Source organism: Dermochelys coriacea, chromosome 1 (genome assembly GCF_009764565.3).
Source record: "Dermochelys coriacea isolate rDerCor1 chromosome 1, rDerCor1.pri.v4, whole genome shotgun sequence".
Lineage (NCBI taxonomy): Eukaryota > Metazoa > Chordata > Testudines > Dermochelyidae > Dermochelys > Dermochelys coriacea.
The window spans coordinates 220,895,072-220,911,379 of record NC_050068.2 but is presented as its reverse complement, the minus strand read 5'-3'; the positions used below and the strand labels follow the sequence as shown (position 1 = coordinate 220,911,379).

Here is a 16,308-nt window from a genome sequence, read left to right as displayed (position 1 = left end):
AAAATAATCCACAGTATTATTTAAAATCACATTATTTTTAAATGAAGAATAAAGTTTCCAGTTTATCAGAAAACTTTGCCAAACATCTAGTTTTCTATTTAGTTTCAGTTTCTATTTACCTAAGTAATTAAAATATCAGTCCCAACCACTAAAACAGTGTACAATATTTGAGTGGAATAATAACCACCAGGAACAGTTACATTAATAGCTGGTTTATACATTTTTATTTTCTACCACTAGAGGACTGTGATGTTCTGTGTATTTAGCAAAACCCAACTCATCCTGTCAGTGACACAATAGCACCTTAGCAGAAATGTAAGTGGCATTTCCTAAGAAGTCTCTTTGGATCACAAGCTAAATATGAGTCAACAGAGTAATACTGCTGCAAAAAAAGCAAACATCATTCTAGCATGCATTAGCAGGAGTGTTGTAAGCACGACACAAGAAGTATGGTAATTCTTCCACCCTACTCCATGCTGATTAGGCCTCAACTGAAGTATTGTGTCCATTCTGGACATATCAGAAAATATGTGGACAAATTGGAGAAAGTCCAGAGAAGAGGAACAAAAATTATTAAAGGTCTAGAAAACATGACCTATAATGGAAGATTGAAAAAACTGGGTTTGTTTAGTTTGGAGAAGAGAAGCTAAGAAGATGAGAGGAGACATGATAACTGTTTTCATGTACATAAAAGGTTGTGACAAGGAGAAGGGTTATTCTCCTTAACCTCTGAGGATAGGACAAGAAGCAATGGACTTAAATTGCAGCAAGGGCAGTTTAGGTTGGACATGAGGAAAAACTTCCTGACAGTCAGGGTAGTTAAGCACTGGAATAAATTGCCTAGGGATGTTGTGGAATCTCCATAATTGAAAAAAGAAAAAGAGTACTTGTGGCACCTTAGAGACTAACAAATTTATTTGAGCATAAGTTTTGTGAGCTACAGCTCACGAAAGCTTATGCTCAAATAAATTTATTAGTCTCTAAGGTGCCACAAGTACTCCTTTTCTTTTTGCGAATACAGACTAACACGGCTGCTACTCTGAAACCTGTCCATAATTGAAGATTTTTAAGAGCAGGTTAGACAAACACCTGTCAGGGATGGTCTAGATAATACTTAGTCTTGACTTGAGTGCAGGGGACTGGACTAGATTACCTCTCTAGGTCACTTTCAGTCATACGATTTTATGAGCATTTAATTTAAACTTAGAAAGACAGAAATACCAAGTCAAATACTGGTGCTTAACAAGTTCATAAGGGAGAATTTTTAGCCACCAAAAACTTTCACGCATGAGTAACTTTAGGCACCTGAATCGTTCCATTTAAATCAATGGATCTGATCATTTAAAATTACTCGGATGTGTATGTGTTTGTAGGATTGAAACATTAGTTTCTATCTTGTTAGCTTCAGGTGTAAATGACTACACAAGGTAGTGGAAAGTTAGACCACATGAGTCCAGAAACCCAGTCCAGAGCTCTAACCACTGGGCAATGGTCACACATGATATGGCATGTAGTGGAAAAAATGCTGCTCTGAGATCTATGCAACAGAGATCAGCTTCCCTATTCTGCTCTTCCTACCTGTGTAGAAGTCCCATACACCTTTATATACAGGAAGGGAGTAAAAAAAAACCACAGTAGAGACCTGAGAGCAGAATTTTGTCACTAGGATATGAAAGCACACTTATAATTAATTATCTGTATTGTAGCAGCACTTAGGAGCTGTAGTTAGGGACTAGGACTCCTTTGTACTAAGTGCTGTACAAATACAGAACAAAACTTTCTTAAACATTTGTCTCACAATAGCATACAGCAGTTAACCTATTCAGTCAGGTTAAGCGTCACGTCCTCAGCAAGTATAAGTTGGCATAGCTCCCGCTGAGAGTTTGGCCCAAAGTATTCATTTGAGATGTCTAATTTAATCACCAGGGCCATTCTAAAGATTTTGATCTCACTCAGGCTGGTTGTGAACTTGTGCAGCTTCACTGACTTTCCGCTGAGTTATTTCGGATTGCCACCAGTGTGCGTGTGTTTTATAACAGTCGTGTGTCATGCTTTGATGTTTCATAGAATATCAGGGTTGGAAGGGACCTCAGGAGGTCATCTAGTCCAACCCCCTGCTCAAAGCAGGACCAATCCCCAACTAAATCATCCCAGCCAGGGCTTGGTCAAGCCTGACCGTAAAATCTTCTAAGGAAGGAGATTTCACCACCTCCCTAGATAATGCATTCCAGTGCTTCACCATCCTCCTAGTGAAAAAGTTTTTCCTAATATCCAACCTAAACCTCCCCCACTGCAACTTGAGACCATTACTCCTCGTTCTGTCATCTGCTACCACTGAGAACAGTGTAGATCCATCCTCTTTGGAACACCCTTTCAAGTAGTTGAAAGCAGCTATCAAATCCCCCCTCATTCTTCTCTTCCACAGACTAAACAATCAATCCCAGTTCCCTCAGCCTCTCCTCATAAGTCATTATTCCAGTCCCCTAATCATTTTTGTTGCCCTCCGCTGGACGTTTTCCAATTTTTCCACATCCTTCTTGTAGCGTGGGGCCCAAAACTGGACACAGTACTCCAGATGAGGCCTCACCAATGTTGAATAGAGGGGAACGATCACGTCCCTCGATCTGTTGGCAATGCCCCTACTTATATGTCCAAAAATGCCATTGGCCTTCTTGGCAACAACGGTACACTGTTGACTCATATCCATCTTCTCGTCCACTGTAACCCCTAGGTCCTTTTCTGCAGAACTGCTGCCTAGCCATTCAGTCCCTAGTCCGTAACGGTGCATAGGATTCTTCCATCCTAAGGGCAGGACTCTGCACTTGTCCTTGTTGAACGTCATCAGATTTCTTTTGGCCCAATCCTCTAATTTGTCTAGGTCCCTCTGCATCCTATCCCTACCCTCCAGCATATCTACCTCTCCTCCCAATTTAGTGTCATCTGCAAACTTGCGGAGGGTGTAATCCACGCCATCCTCCAGATCATTAATGAAGATATTAAACAAAACCAACCCAAGGACCGACCCTTGGGGCACTCCACTTGATACTGGCTGCCAACTAGACATGGAGCCATTGATCACTACCCGTTGAGTCCGACAATCTAGCCAGCTTTCTATCCACCTTATAGTCCATTCATCCAGCCCATAATTCTTTAACTTGCTGGCAAGAATACTGTGGGAGACCGTGTCAAAAGCTTTGCTAAGGAACAACACGTCCACTGTTTTCCCCTCATCCACAGAGCCAGTTATCTCATCATAGAAAGCAATTACATTAGTCAGGCATGAATTGCCCTTGGTGAATCCATGCTGACTGTTCCTGATCACTTTCCTCTCCTCTAAGTGCTTCAGAATGGATTCCTTGAGGACCTGCTCCATGATTTTTCCAGGATCTGAGGTGAGGCTGACTGGCCTGTAGTTCCCTGAATCCTCCTTCTTCCCTTTTTTAAAGATGGGCACTACATTAGCCTTTTTCCAGTCAACCGGGACCTCCCATGATCACCATGAGTTTTCAAAGATAATGGCCAATGGCTCTGCAATCACTACCACCAACTCCTTTAGCACTCTCAGATGCAGCGCATCCGGCCCCATGGACTTGTGCTCATCCAGCTTTTCTAAATAGTTCTGAACCACTTCTTTCTTCACAGAGGGCTGGTCACCTCCTCCCCATGCTGTGCTGCCCAGTGCAGTAGTCTGGGAGCTGACCTTGTTCGTGAAGACAGAGGCAAAAAAAACATTGAGTACATTAGCTTTTTCCACATCCTCTGTCACTAGATTGCCTCCCTCATTCAATAAGTGCCCATCTGCATTTTTAAGCACCCAAATACCTTTATAATGTGGCTCCCATGATCCTAAGTCCTATTGCATTCGGTTAAATTTAGATTCCTAAGTATAGCTGGTCAGAATATTTTTGACAAAACGATTTAATCGAAAAATGCTTTTCATCAAAACAAATTTTACATGGCAAAGGATTGGTTTCAATGAATGTTTTGACACAAAGTTTTGAAAAAGGTTAAAAATTGTCAAAACCAAATGTGTCAACCTTTTCAACATGAAAAAAATCTGGTTTGAAACCACTTGATTTCACATTTTAAAGCTAGTTATGGTTTAAAAAAATTAAAATGGGCATAATGAAAAGGAAACATTTTGATTTACGTGAATCAACACTTTTTCTTGAGTTTTGGTTCCAAAAATTTGAGATTTCAACTTTTCATCCAGATTCAGGATGGGCAAATGTTTTGACATCTCAAAAATGTTTCTGGGATGGAAAAACCCATCTCTTGCCCAGTTCAACTCTCAAGTGCTTAGGCAATTTTTGAAAATGCTTCTTAAGATCTTACCTCATTTTAGGTAGTTTTGAGCATTTTATCCCAAAAATCTCACATGACAACAATATCTTTTGGCCAAATCTGATTCTTATTTGTTTAATGTGGGTTTATACTCAGCACCGCAAGGCAAACATGCCCAAGGTTACTGCACTCATGCTTTGGGAAACATATGATTTCCTTGTTTGTTGTCTTCAGCATAATTTCCCACTTACAGAGCTCTTTAACCATTCATCCTCAAACACCTGTTTGAGATCATTACAATGTCAAATATTATGGATGGGGAAACTAAGGCACAGATGGTGGAGTGTTTTTCCCCAAGGCAATGCAGCACTTTGTGGTGGAGCTGCAGTTACTATACTTCATAATTCTATATGATCTTTCATCTGAGCATCACAAGGTACTTCACAAATATTTAGAAACTAAAAAAGAGTGGTATCATGGGACTCCATGTTTTTGATCTCTGTGTGACTCCAAAAATCAATGTGTCAAGTTTACAAATAAAAATATAACCGCCAACCCTGCAAACTCAGCCTGGGAGTCAAACTGGGCTTTCTTCTTGAACATCATCACCAGCCAAAAGGTTTTATAGTTTAGATTCTGCCCTTGACGACACCTGTACAATACCATTGTCCCTGCCCCCTGCATTAGCTTGCACAGGTGGAACTAATCGGTCCTGCAAATGGAACTTGGGTAACAATTCTACTGATGATGCACAGAAAGAAACACAATCCAACTCTCACTGAGCTGTGTTGTCCCTGCAGAGACTAGGCATAGTGAAAACTTATTTTGGTCAGCAGGCAAGCAGATCTGACTCTGAGCCAGTGCCTAATTTGTAATGAAAGAGGTGCTGGGGCTCAAGTAATTAGGTGCTGGGGCTCGAGCAATTTTTTTTAAAATTTTCATAACTGATGCAGAAAGCCCGGAGGTGCTCGGGCAATGAACTGCCAAGCCTAGAGTGCCGGGGCTTAGCCCTGACAAGCCCTGGCTCTGAACACACACTGGGAGCAGATCTCTTCAGTAAGAAAAGATCACTTTAACATCAGCCCTCTTCAAAGTAAAAAACATTAATCCTCAGTAATGCTGTGAGGTAGACAAGTGCCTCTGTCTCCATTGTACAGATGGGAACTCAGGCACGGAGTTAGATGACTTGTCCAAGGTCACACAGAGCTAGAAATAGATCTTAGATCTCTCTGTTTCTGGTCTGATTTAATCACCATACTAAACATCTCTGTCCAAGAGCTCCTGGTTCTCAACCCAGTGCTTGTCTCCTACCCCACCCTGCTTCACATGTCCAGCAGCAGAGGGGGAAAAAGGCTCCTGCCTGTAAATGTCTTAGAAAGGAAACATTGCTCAGATGTTTACAGAGATATAAGTGACACTGAACAAGCTGTACCAGTTTACACATATGCCTGTGCTTTGGGTAGTTATAGATCACAAAATGAGGGGAAAGGTAGTAAGCTGGCCTTTTGTTAGGAGCTTAGCTCATGGAGAAGGGCCAGCATAAACTAAACAGAACTCTGGGTAAAGAAGCTTGTCAACAGGCAGAGTGGTATGTTGCAGATAAAGGAGTGCGCCATAGTGACACCTGGCCTAGATTGTAAACTCAGCCATTGTTTATCTACTGGTAGTCAGTACGTCACCAAATGTTTCCTATCATGAGATCTTTTTCTTTGAAGGATCAGCCTTACAATCCTGTGCATGAAACATCCTGGCAAAGAGAGACTGCACAGCTCTTGAATTAAGTGTACAGGCAGATACCGCATTGCACATTTAAAAACACCACCTCAAAACACACGCACACCAGCCTTGTAAAGTGTGGGAATTACTTGCATATAATAACCCTGATCTTTTTGCCACACAAAGCAGCTTCACATCACACATCATTATAATTATCGACATTATAGTAAAGAGTTGGAGAACAGATATTTTTTCCAGGGCTATGGCATATAATTGCAGATTTTACTCCAGCGGCCCCCTCACGTTTCAATCATGCAAGTTAAAAGGATAGTTCAGTCTTATGGAAGCAGGTGCTATTCCCGTGAAGTTAATGGAGTGCACCCACTTACACCAGGTTTGCATTTGGCCTGCAGGCATAGAAGGGCCACAGCTGTTGAGCAAACAGCTGTTGAGCAGCTGGTCGGTCACCCACACGTCTTTCCACCTACCAGGTGTCGAGGAAGTGGAAGCTGGAAACAGCAGTAAGAAATTTTTGCTGAGCGGACTTCTCATCCTATTCGCTTCAACAAATAAAGTATTTAACAAAGATGCAGCATTCTGCTCTCCTGGGTCTAGACTTAGCACTCCAAACCTATTCAGCAAAGTCACTGAGGTGAGAGGTTTGAAACATAAAAATGGAATAGGACACTGATGTGTTCTGAGAGGCAGGAGAAATTTGACACTGAATTACTACAGACTGTTTAAATTGATGATAAATTTAGACCTTACAAAAAGTCATGGACTGGTATCATTGGTCTGAGCCAGGTTCAGGATGGGCAGGTGCTGTGTAAGCATCCATGCAGCTCTGCCAGCGTACTTCAATCCTGACCTGCAGTATCTCCATGTCTTGTCACACACACAGAGCCGCCAATGCATCTCAGCCTGGATCTGCAGCTCAGCTCCCAACTCCAGTCCAGTGTTCCCCACACAGCTCTGCTAATGCACCTTGTATTGACAGCCAGGCCCCCATGTGATTTCATTCCTGGTCTCCTACACCACACTACTGATGAGCTGCAATTTTCATTCCTATATAGTGAAATTCCTATAGCAAAATTCAAGAACTAATCATTAGTACTGAAGACCATAAGCAGTCTAGGCCCTGAATACCCAAGTAAGCAGCAGTTATTGCCTTGTGCCATCGTGCAGCAATTGAGATTACTGGGGTTGGAATGGTTTCTTGATCTCATGGTACCAAGTTCACAAGGCAGGGCCTTCTCCATGGAGAGACCATGGCTGTGGAATTTTCAACCCCTAAGAAATGCAAAAGTACCTTGGTGTCAACCTTCAGGGCAAGAATCCATGGTCTCTATTCTGAGCTCTCTTAGGGCTTGTCTAGATCAGTGGTTTTCAACCTTTTTTCATTTGAGGACCCCTAAAAATTTCAAATGGAGATGCAGATCCCTTTGGAAATCTTAGACAGTCTGCAGACCCCCCAGGGGTCCCTGACACACAGGTTGAAAACCCCTGGTCTAGACAAACGGCTAGTATATGGCAAGTTGGACTGTAAATCTACAGCTCAGCATCATGCCACACGCTAACTGGCTATGTTACCCTATTACCATGCAGTAAAAGTTCCCTAGCCCATATTAACCTACTCAGTGGGCATTGACCTACTTCCATTTCAAAGTGGAGTAGGTCAAATGGCGGTAACAACATCCACATGAGCAGTTAGTGTGCGGCACGTTACTGCACTGTAGATTTACACCCCAGCTTGCTCTGCACTAACTGTTCATCAAGACAACCCTTATACCCGTGTAAACTGGGAGTCACTCCACTGAAGTCAATTGGGTAAAATTAGTCTAAGTGAAGGCAGAATCAGGTCCAGTCATTTTTCATTTCTCATTTTAGTATGAGTTTTTCTTTTGGTGAGGGGAGGAGGAAGGATGATTTTCTTTCCCTTGAGACCTGGTTCCTGCTCTGAGATTTACTCAGGCATGTTGCCTAGTTATTGTAAGTGATACTTTTAGCTTAATTTGCTAAGGGTCCCAATGGTCCACAGCCATGGGCACCTAGGAACAAAAGATTGTTGTTATTGCTATTACCTCAGTCCTGACCTGACCCCAGCTATTCCAGTCCTGGGCCTCTCATGGTCAGGGACTGCCAATCACAACCAATTTTGGTGGATTTTTAATGAACAGGGATGGGGATGAGACCCACTGCACTTGTGACCTAGGTGGAATCAAATCTTCTGTCTTCAGAAATAAGAGACTCCTGTGCTAATCCCCTGCAGCACTTCACAGACACTTGCAGAAGACAAATGCTTCTGTTATGGTCAGAAGGAATCCTTCTGTGTAACATTAACTGCATAAATCTATCGTAGTTATTTCCTTTATAAGTCAACAGGGAGCCATATGTTGTGATAATCTTTGTGTAGAAGCCTGCGGGATTTCCTTTGTAAAAGTAAAGAGTCTTTGGGTGTTGCCATGGTGCTAAATGCTATACGATTTCTGTGGCGACATGGAGCCCTTTGCCACCACCGTGTTAATCTAGTCTGGGGGATTTTTCTTCTAATGTGAAATAGCCCTTTTAACATGACAATAAGTGAAAATAACCAAACTTTCCAATATACCGTGCAGACAGCTGAGAGTCAGGAACGTTAAATGTTATTGGCATGAAGTTCAAGACCCTTTGCCAAGAGCACACCAATAGATCTACCAGCTTTGGAGCATCTTTTTGAATTGTATCCAGAAAAAAATTAAGACAACTTATTTTTTAATCCACTATGCATCACTGCTGCACAAAGTGCAAGAGACTAATTGGTTTTTAATAGTTTGAGGGTCAGAATCCCAAACAGAACTCAATGAAGCTAAGCTGAATTACACCAGCTGAAGCTCTAGTCCTAAAAACTTTCATCTTAATGCAATTCTCTCCTATGCTACTCTTCCCAAAACAGCCTCAATAGGTTAAGGGACAAGTCTCTGCTGGTGCAGAATGCCTCTGGCAGAAGAAATGGTGCCATTCTGATGCTCAAGAGGGGACAGCATTTGGGGGAAGGGGGGAGAATGTGGTAAGGTTTGTGCATCCCCTGTGTGAGATAGAGTTATCCTATTATATTTTATTCACCAGATACTTAGCAGGTGTAAAGCTGGTATACTTCCACCAACTCCAATGGAGCTATGCCAGTTTATACCAGCTGAATGTATGGTTTTATGTAGCTCCCATCACTAAATCTTCCAAGCTCACCTCCGCATGGGCATCCTGCATATCTGCACACAAGGGTGGGGGTGGGGAGAGAATGGCAGGGATGCTGAATCAGTCACTATACCTATCCTCCAGTCTTCTTTTGGAGATCGGACACATTAGGACCATGGGGACCAGTGCAGTTTTAGTGCTGCAGTAGCAGCCACAGATTAGTTCTGTAGCTGATCTAGAGCCCAGGGGAAGGATTGTTTGTTCTCATATCTCCTCAGGGCCAAACCCAGCTCCACAAGCTATGTGCTGGGCTGAGGATTAGCCCGTAGATACTTGTAACGTATCACTCTGCAGTACACTGCACCACCAAATCCTCTTCCTGTTCCACTAATACAGGGGTCTATCAGAACTTCTCCTGTTAAACTTTGCAGGAGGGATTCTTAATCCCCATCACAATGTACTACAATTCTTATGAACTCCTACTGACATGGTAATGTTATCAGTCCCCTTCCTGTAGCTATGTTCATCCAGTTGACTTCTATTGACCTTGTAACCCAACCTGTTCCCTTCACACGGGTATATAATTCTGAGAAACTTTGGCTGACTTAGTAATAAAACAGGTCCCCTTCACAGTATACACAGTTCAGTTTCTCTAACACACACCGATCCTCTCACATTATAACAGAATTCTCTTGCGCTTTCTCTGATGCTGTAATGTATAGGGTTAACACCCAGCAGATTTTGTGTAGTCACAAGTGTACAGAATCAGGTTCCCGTGACAATACATCACTGGCTCATTCAGTTCTGGCTCTCACTGTTTCCCATGGTAAGAAAATGCCACATGGAAACTAAAAGTGCAGGGAAATCACAAGCCACGATTGTATGCCAATTGTCTATCTCATATGGCCTCCGTTACCACAGTATCTGAGCACCTCACAATCTTTAGCACAGGTATCCTCTCAATACCTCTGTGAGGCAGGACAGTGCTGTTAGCCCCATTTTACAGATGGGAACTGAAGCACAGTCTTAGATCCAGATCCTCAAAGCTATTTAGGCTCTTAACTTCAATTGAAATCAACAAAAGTTAGGAGTCTAAGTATCTTTGAGGATCTAGGTTTATGTGGCATGCCCTAAGTTGCACCAGGAAGTTTGTGGCAGAGCAAGGAACTGAACACAGGCCTTGTAAATTCCAGGCTAGTGCCCTAATCCCTGGAACATCCTTCATTACAACTGTGCAGATAATATCCCTGATCCTGCTGCCACACAGGGCAGCTTCACATCATGCTGGAAGATTCTATCTGTGTAGGGGACAACTTGGGTGGCTCTTATGCTACCACTCCTTGCCAGGATGTGGCCAGGGAAAAGAGAGCATGGAGGAGTCTTCCTTGTACCAAACTGATCCCCAGATGCCAAAATGGCCTCTTGGGGCCCTTGGCAGTGAGTGTAGACTAGGACAGCGTTCAGACTGCCCTCATTTATGCTGGGGACCAGCACAGCACCAGTATAAAGCCAGGATCAGGGAGGTCTAAGGTTATGTCTACATTACACACACTTTTGGCAGCATGGAGCGTACACATAGCTATGTGCCTCATTTAAAAGCAGGCTGTGTCCACATTGTGGTGTGTAGCTACACATGTCCACGCGAGGCTCTGGCCGAGGTAAGGCAGCAGGGAAAGGCATCAGCAGCTCCTTGCAACCAGACCCTTTCACTGTAGTGAGGAAAGCCTCTGGCAGGGGAGCTGAGCCTTTCCCCACTGTCTCCCTGCTGGCAAAGCCTTTCCCTGATGCTGGAGTCTCTGCCTTCAGCTATGTCTCCACTTTACTCACCTAAGCCCTGGCTCACCATCTACACTGCTATTTATACCTGTGCTGCGGGTCAGGGGGGTCTACATGGGTACATACTCTACATGCCTCAAAAAAAAAGTGTGCAGTATAGATGCATCCCTAAAGATAGTTAAAGGTTGTGATCTCTATACACACGTACACCACCCATGTAAACCAGAAGAGGTAGCTGTTCCTCAGAGGGGATTCATCCTAGGGGAGGACAAGCAGGGTTTTCATGACCTCACCCCCAGGACTGAGGTCTGCTGGAGAAGGGCCAGTTAAAACTGCAGCCTGATGGAACCACACAGGCTGAGGCTGCCAGGGCGACATGCTAAATCAGCTCTGGCCACATTCCCAAACTGGTCATAACAATCCACTTTGTTTTGGCAGTAGTGCCTGGTTCTGGATTGCCCTGTGAAGCAGGATTGCAAGTGCCTCACGCCAAAATGACTCTGACCGTCCCCCAGGCAGAACTTTAAAATGCCTTCTCTCACACCGGAGAATATTTGTTTACAAGAACTCAGTTATTCAGTGGCATTCACCGTACAGCTCTGGAAATACTCTGCAGGACAAAAGGAAAGGTAAGGACTGGGTGTGCAACTTTATCTGAAGAACTGAGATTAATTTTGTCACTACCATATACTGGCCTTAAAACCAGCTTAACTGTCCTCAGAAAGGCCACCACACTGGAACAGTACTGTAGACACAACAAAGGGTACATGTACGCTTGGAGCTGAGGATGTGATTCCCAGAGCATGTGGACACACACTGGCTCTCCTTGAGCTAGCACACTAAACAGAGTAGCAGAGCTAGGGTATCACAGGCATACTATCTGAGATAGACCATCATTGTTAGCATGCTGGCTTGACAAGAGCTAGCGTGAGTGTGTCTACATGAGCTTTGAATCACCCCCCAGCTCCAGGTGTAGCTATACCCATAAAAACTAATGCCACTGCCCCTCACTACTGCAGGAGTATCAAGGAAGGAGGCATGGCCAGGATACCCCTATACCATGCCACTGTTTGGTTGCATTTTGACCCCTTGGCTGATCCATGTCAGTGGAAAGGGCCAAGATGAGGGGAATGTAAAGGTGAGCTACATGCCAATCTTGCAGCTGTAACCTTCCCTCTTTGCAGATTAACTAGAGCCCTGGATCTGGGGTCTTGTTCATTATTCCCAGTTCGTTGTGCAACAAGGTAAAGCCTAGGTTACGTGAACCTAAAGTCTTCAAGGCTGGCACATCACTGTACTGTAGTGTTTTTATGTTCCCTCCCTCAGAAAGAGGAGGGGCACAGACCTCCCCTAAGCCTTATTTTAAATTAAAATAAATATAAGATGGTTCAGTGGGTTTTATATTTAGAAAATTATGCCTTGTGAAGTTGAGTCACCTCAAGGTACATTAGTTACTCAGCACAGCCTCATTCCTTCCAGGCAGCTTTAGTCACGTACTTTACATGCACATGCGTTGCTATCTCAGTGGAATTTGGGTAACGCAAAGAATTAAATCAGAAGTAGAGCTACCATTCTTTCTCTCTGTGGACATGTCTACATTCCAATATGATAGCAAAGCCATGGCTTACTAGTCAGAGTGTGCCAATAGGAGGGTTAATGGAGTATTAATCAGAGTTAGCTGGCAATTCTGAATAGGTTTGGTCCTGACTGATAAGTCATGATTAGCATTGTGTGATCTAACTAGATTGCTCACAGCTGTGTTCAAAGATGGTAATATTTTACAAAGTAGGCAAGTCCAATGGTGATGTAAACCTACATGGATGGGGGCAAGCAGATGATGTGATCTATCTGAACGTTAGTAAGGCTTTTGATACTGGCTGATGTGATCTTATAAGAAAACTAGAGAAATACAGTATAGATGAACCTACTATAAGATTGGTGCACAACAATGGTTCAAAGTCAAGCTGCAAGGACATATCGAGTGGGGTCCTGCAGGGATCTATTGTGGGTCAAGTTCTATTCCATATCTTCACACATGATTTGGATAATGGCATAAAGAGTATGTTTAAAATGTTTGTGGACAATACCAAACTAGGAGAGATTCCAAGTGCTTTGAAGGACAGGATTAAAATTCAAAATGACCTCAGAGAAGTGGTCTGAAATAAATAGGATGAAGTTCAATGGAAACAAATGCAAACTACTACACTTAGGAAGGAACAATCAATTGCTCAAATACAAAATAGGAAATGACTGCCTCAGAAGGAGTACTGCAGAAAAGGATTACAATGGATTACAAACTAAATATGAGACAACAGTGTAACACTGTTGCAGAAACAAGTGAGCATCATAGTGGGATGTATTAGCATGAATGTTGCAAGCAAGATACAAGAAGTAATTCTTCCACTCCACTCAGAGCTGATAAGATCTCAAGTGGAGTTCACTCAACTAAAGATCATTGGGATCCTCCTAGAGGAAGGACACCATCATCATTATTCTGGGGCCAAATCCTGGAGTCCTTACTTAGTGTTTGTTCAGGCAAACTCCCACCATAGATAGTGGAAGTTTAAAAAACAAACAAACAAACACCTAAGTAAGGACCTCAGGGTTTGTCCCACTGTTAATCAATGGGCAGGTTCGGGTAGGATTTATGATCTCTTTCAAGTCACCTAAAAGAGTCTGATTGGCCAAGGTATGTCTACATTGAAGAAAAAAATCCATCTGTGGTAGCAAATTTTACAGCCCAGGTCAACCAGCTCAGGCTTGCAGAGTTCATACTACAGGGCTAAATGGCAGTGTAGATGTTCCTGCTCAGGCTGGAGCCCCAGCTTTGAAACCCAGTGAGGGGGGAGGATTTCAGAGCCCAGACCCCAACTGAAGTGGAAAAGTCTACACTGCTATTTTTAATCCCATAGTGCTAGCCCCATGAGCTGTAGTCGGTTGACCAAAGTGCTGAGATTCACTGCCATGTTTTTTGTTTGGTTGGTTAGCTGTGTAGACATAGGAGATCAAAGAGGATTGTCCTCAGCTATTTAAAATGCTCAGCAGAAATCACTCTCTCTTTCTGTCAGTTCCGATGCTTCTCCACACATGGTGTGAACTGTGTTCCCGCTGGCACCCTAGCCCTCTCGAACAGCGTGACTCCATAGCAAACGGAAGTGACAGGCCATATGTGAAGCAGCAAGCTGATGAAGCAGAAGAGAAAATGCAAACCAAATGCCACTTAGCAAGCCGCCAGACAGGACACTGGCATCGGTGACAGTCTACACAAGCAAGAGATATTGTCATAGTCATCAACTGCTTCCCCAACAATGGGACTTCTGGGCCATTCTTAACAATTCCCAGGCAGAACACGCTGGTGACAACTGTTATCTTTCTTTATAAGATAGCACAGAGTCTAACTGTGGCTGTAAAATGCCTCTATATTAGAATAGTATTTACATGCTATTTGCAAAGGTATAGAAGACTACAGGAAGTGCAAGGCAGTGGAGAATCAGGCCCCATAATGTTTCAGCTGTAGTGTTAAATGCCTCAAGCCACTGTGATTCTACCACATAGATGGTTGTTCAATAGTGTAACAGATCTAAATAGACTGGCTCTAGAGGAGGGGAAGCAGGACATCCTTTGGTCCATAGTTCAAAGCCATGTACTGCTGCCAAAAGAAGTCATGGGTCACATGAAGGGCATTCTCGTCCTCGTTCCTCTTTCTCTCTCCATTATTTTTTCACTGGCTCCTCCTTTCCTTACTTCTTCTTTACATCTCGTTTCATGTGCAGGAACCGGAGTCTGTGAAAGTTCCAGGCAAAGTCTTACAGAAGCGGTGTCCACACTGGTAATCCCTACAATCACTGGCAATGAGTTTCAATCACCTCTCTCTCCCTGATCCACTTAAATAGGGCCCACTGAAGTCAATAGAAACACTTAAATGGATTTTCTGAGTATGCCCCATGTGTGAAAAATAGTTGCCCCACTTACGTGGGCAGGATTGGCCAATTCCCACGCTTTTTATCTCAAAGCACATTGATATCTAGTCCAATCGGGGCCAGTCATGCTTTCTTATGAGAGCTGCTGTACTTGTACCCACCCATGCCAGTGACAACGATTTCCAGCAATGCCTGGGGAGATGGAGGGAACAGGGGAGATTAGTGTGCGAGTCCTTTGGCAGGCTTCTCCAGAGTCAACATAGTATGCGACAGGAAAATTAGGAAAAGGTCAACTGCTGCAGGCCAAGAGACACCTGCAGTGGAGGCAACAGAAGTCACTGTGAATGCGACCTTTATGCCATCCCAAAGCATGTTCAAAGCAGGGGGCTTTTGTCATCCATCAGGAGCACAGCAGCAATAACAAGGCAAACTTCACCTGCCAGGGTATTAGCAGAAGAATGTGTGTGTGATGAAAGGTCACTTAGTCCAAGAGAGGGCCCTTTCATGTCTAAGATCTGTCTGACGTCTGAGAAACCAGCTGTGGCACAGCTTTGGCAGCAGAAGCTGCTATTTTTCCTCAGACTCTTCTCCAGGCAAGCGCCAAGTGCCTATTTTGGACTGCTAGCCAATCACACCATCCTGAAAACCCCACTCCCCGTGAAGTGCTGTGGGAATTCAGAGCCTTGCAGGATTGGCACCTTTGTGCAGCCAGTGTTATGGAGGTGCTCTGGAATATAAAAAACTAGAATAGTTCTGTTCCCTCCTCCTGTCTGCCCTCTCCCAACCCGTCTCCTTTCCCCTACATTATGGTGCCTGTGATGGAGTTCACTCACCATAGGAGCATCTTCTTGTGGCCAGATGCAATGAAAGGGCTTTCTCCCCATATGGCACCCCCTGCTGAGGGTCAATCCAGTGGTATCTCTTCCTGCAACTTGGTCATTCAGCAAGGTCACACTCTAGTCCACCCCTTCTAGGATAACAGAGAGTCCAACCCAGCTATAGTCCAATAACATTATAGCCTTCCATCCATCTCTGGGCTCTGTGATCCTTACTCCCCTTACCTCAGGGGTTTCACTCCACCCTTCTTGTGTCCAGTGGGGAATCCAGGCCCTGCCTCTGCTCTGGGTTCCAGCCAAGTTCTACTCCCTCAAACACCTTGCTGCCTCCCTGGACCACCTCCTTCTTCTTCCATCCCCCAGAGAGAGGCTGCAGACTCTCTCCCTGCAGACCTTTTCTGCTACAAATTTCTTGGCTTTATAATCATCACCCAGTCCCTCCCCAGCTGGGCTTTATCCCTAGTTAAGCCTGGCTCTCCCTCCAGGTGCAACTGGATAACAAGATTGGCCTCTCAGGTCCACATTAACCCACTCAGGGCCTGTGTGGGGTCTACACCCATCATCTAGACCACACCTAAGATTATAGATATGAACAGAGTCCGGCT

At 43.9% G+C, this 16,308-nt stretch overlaps 1 long non-coding RNA gene across 1 annotated transcript; it reads right to left on the bottom strand.

The window, feature by feature from the left end:
* Nucleotides 1–14,477: 14,477 nt before the first annotated feature.
* On the bottom strand, nt 14,478–16,094 carry LOC122457794. Its single transcript, XR_006277468.1, has 3 exons — nt 15,929–16,094; nt 15,701–15,834; nt 14,478–15,059 (listed from the first exon to the last, which is right to left on the bottom strand). It is a non-coding gene; the product is annotated as an uncharacterized LOC122457794 (long non-coding RNA).
* Nucleotides 16,095–16,308: the final 214 nt, after the last annotated feature.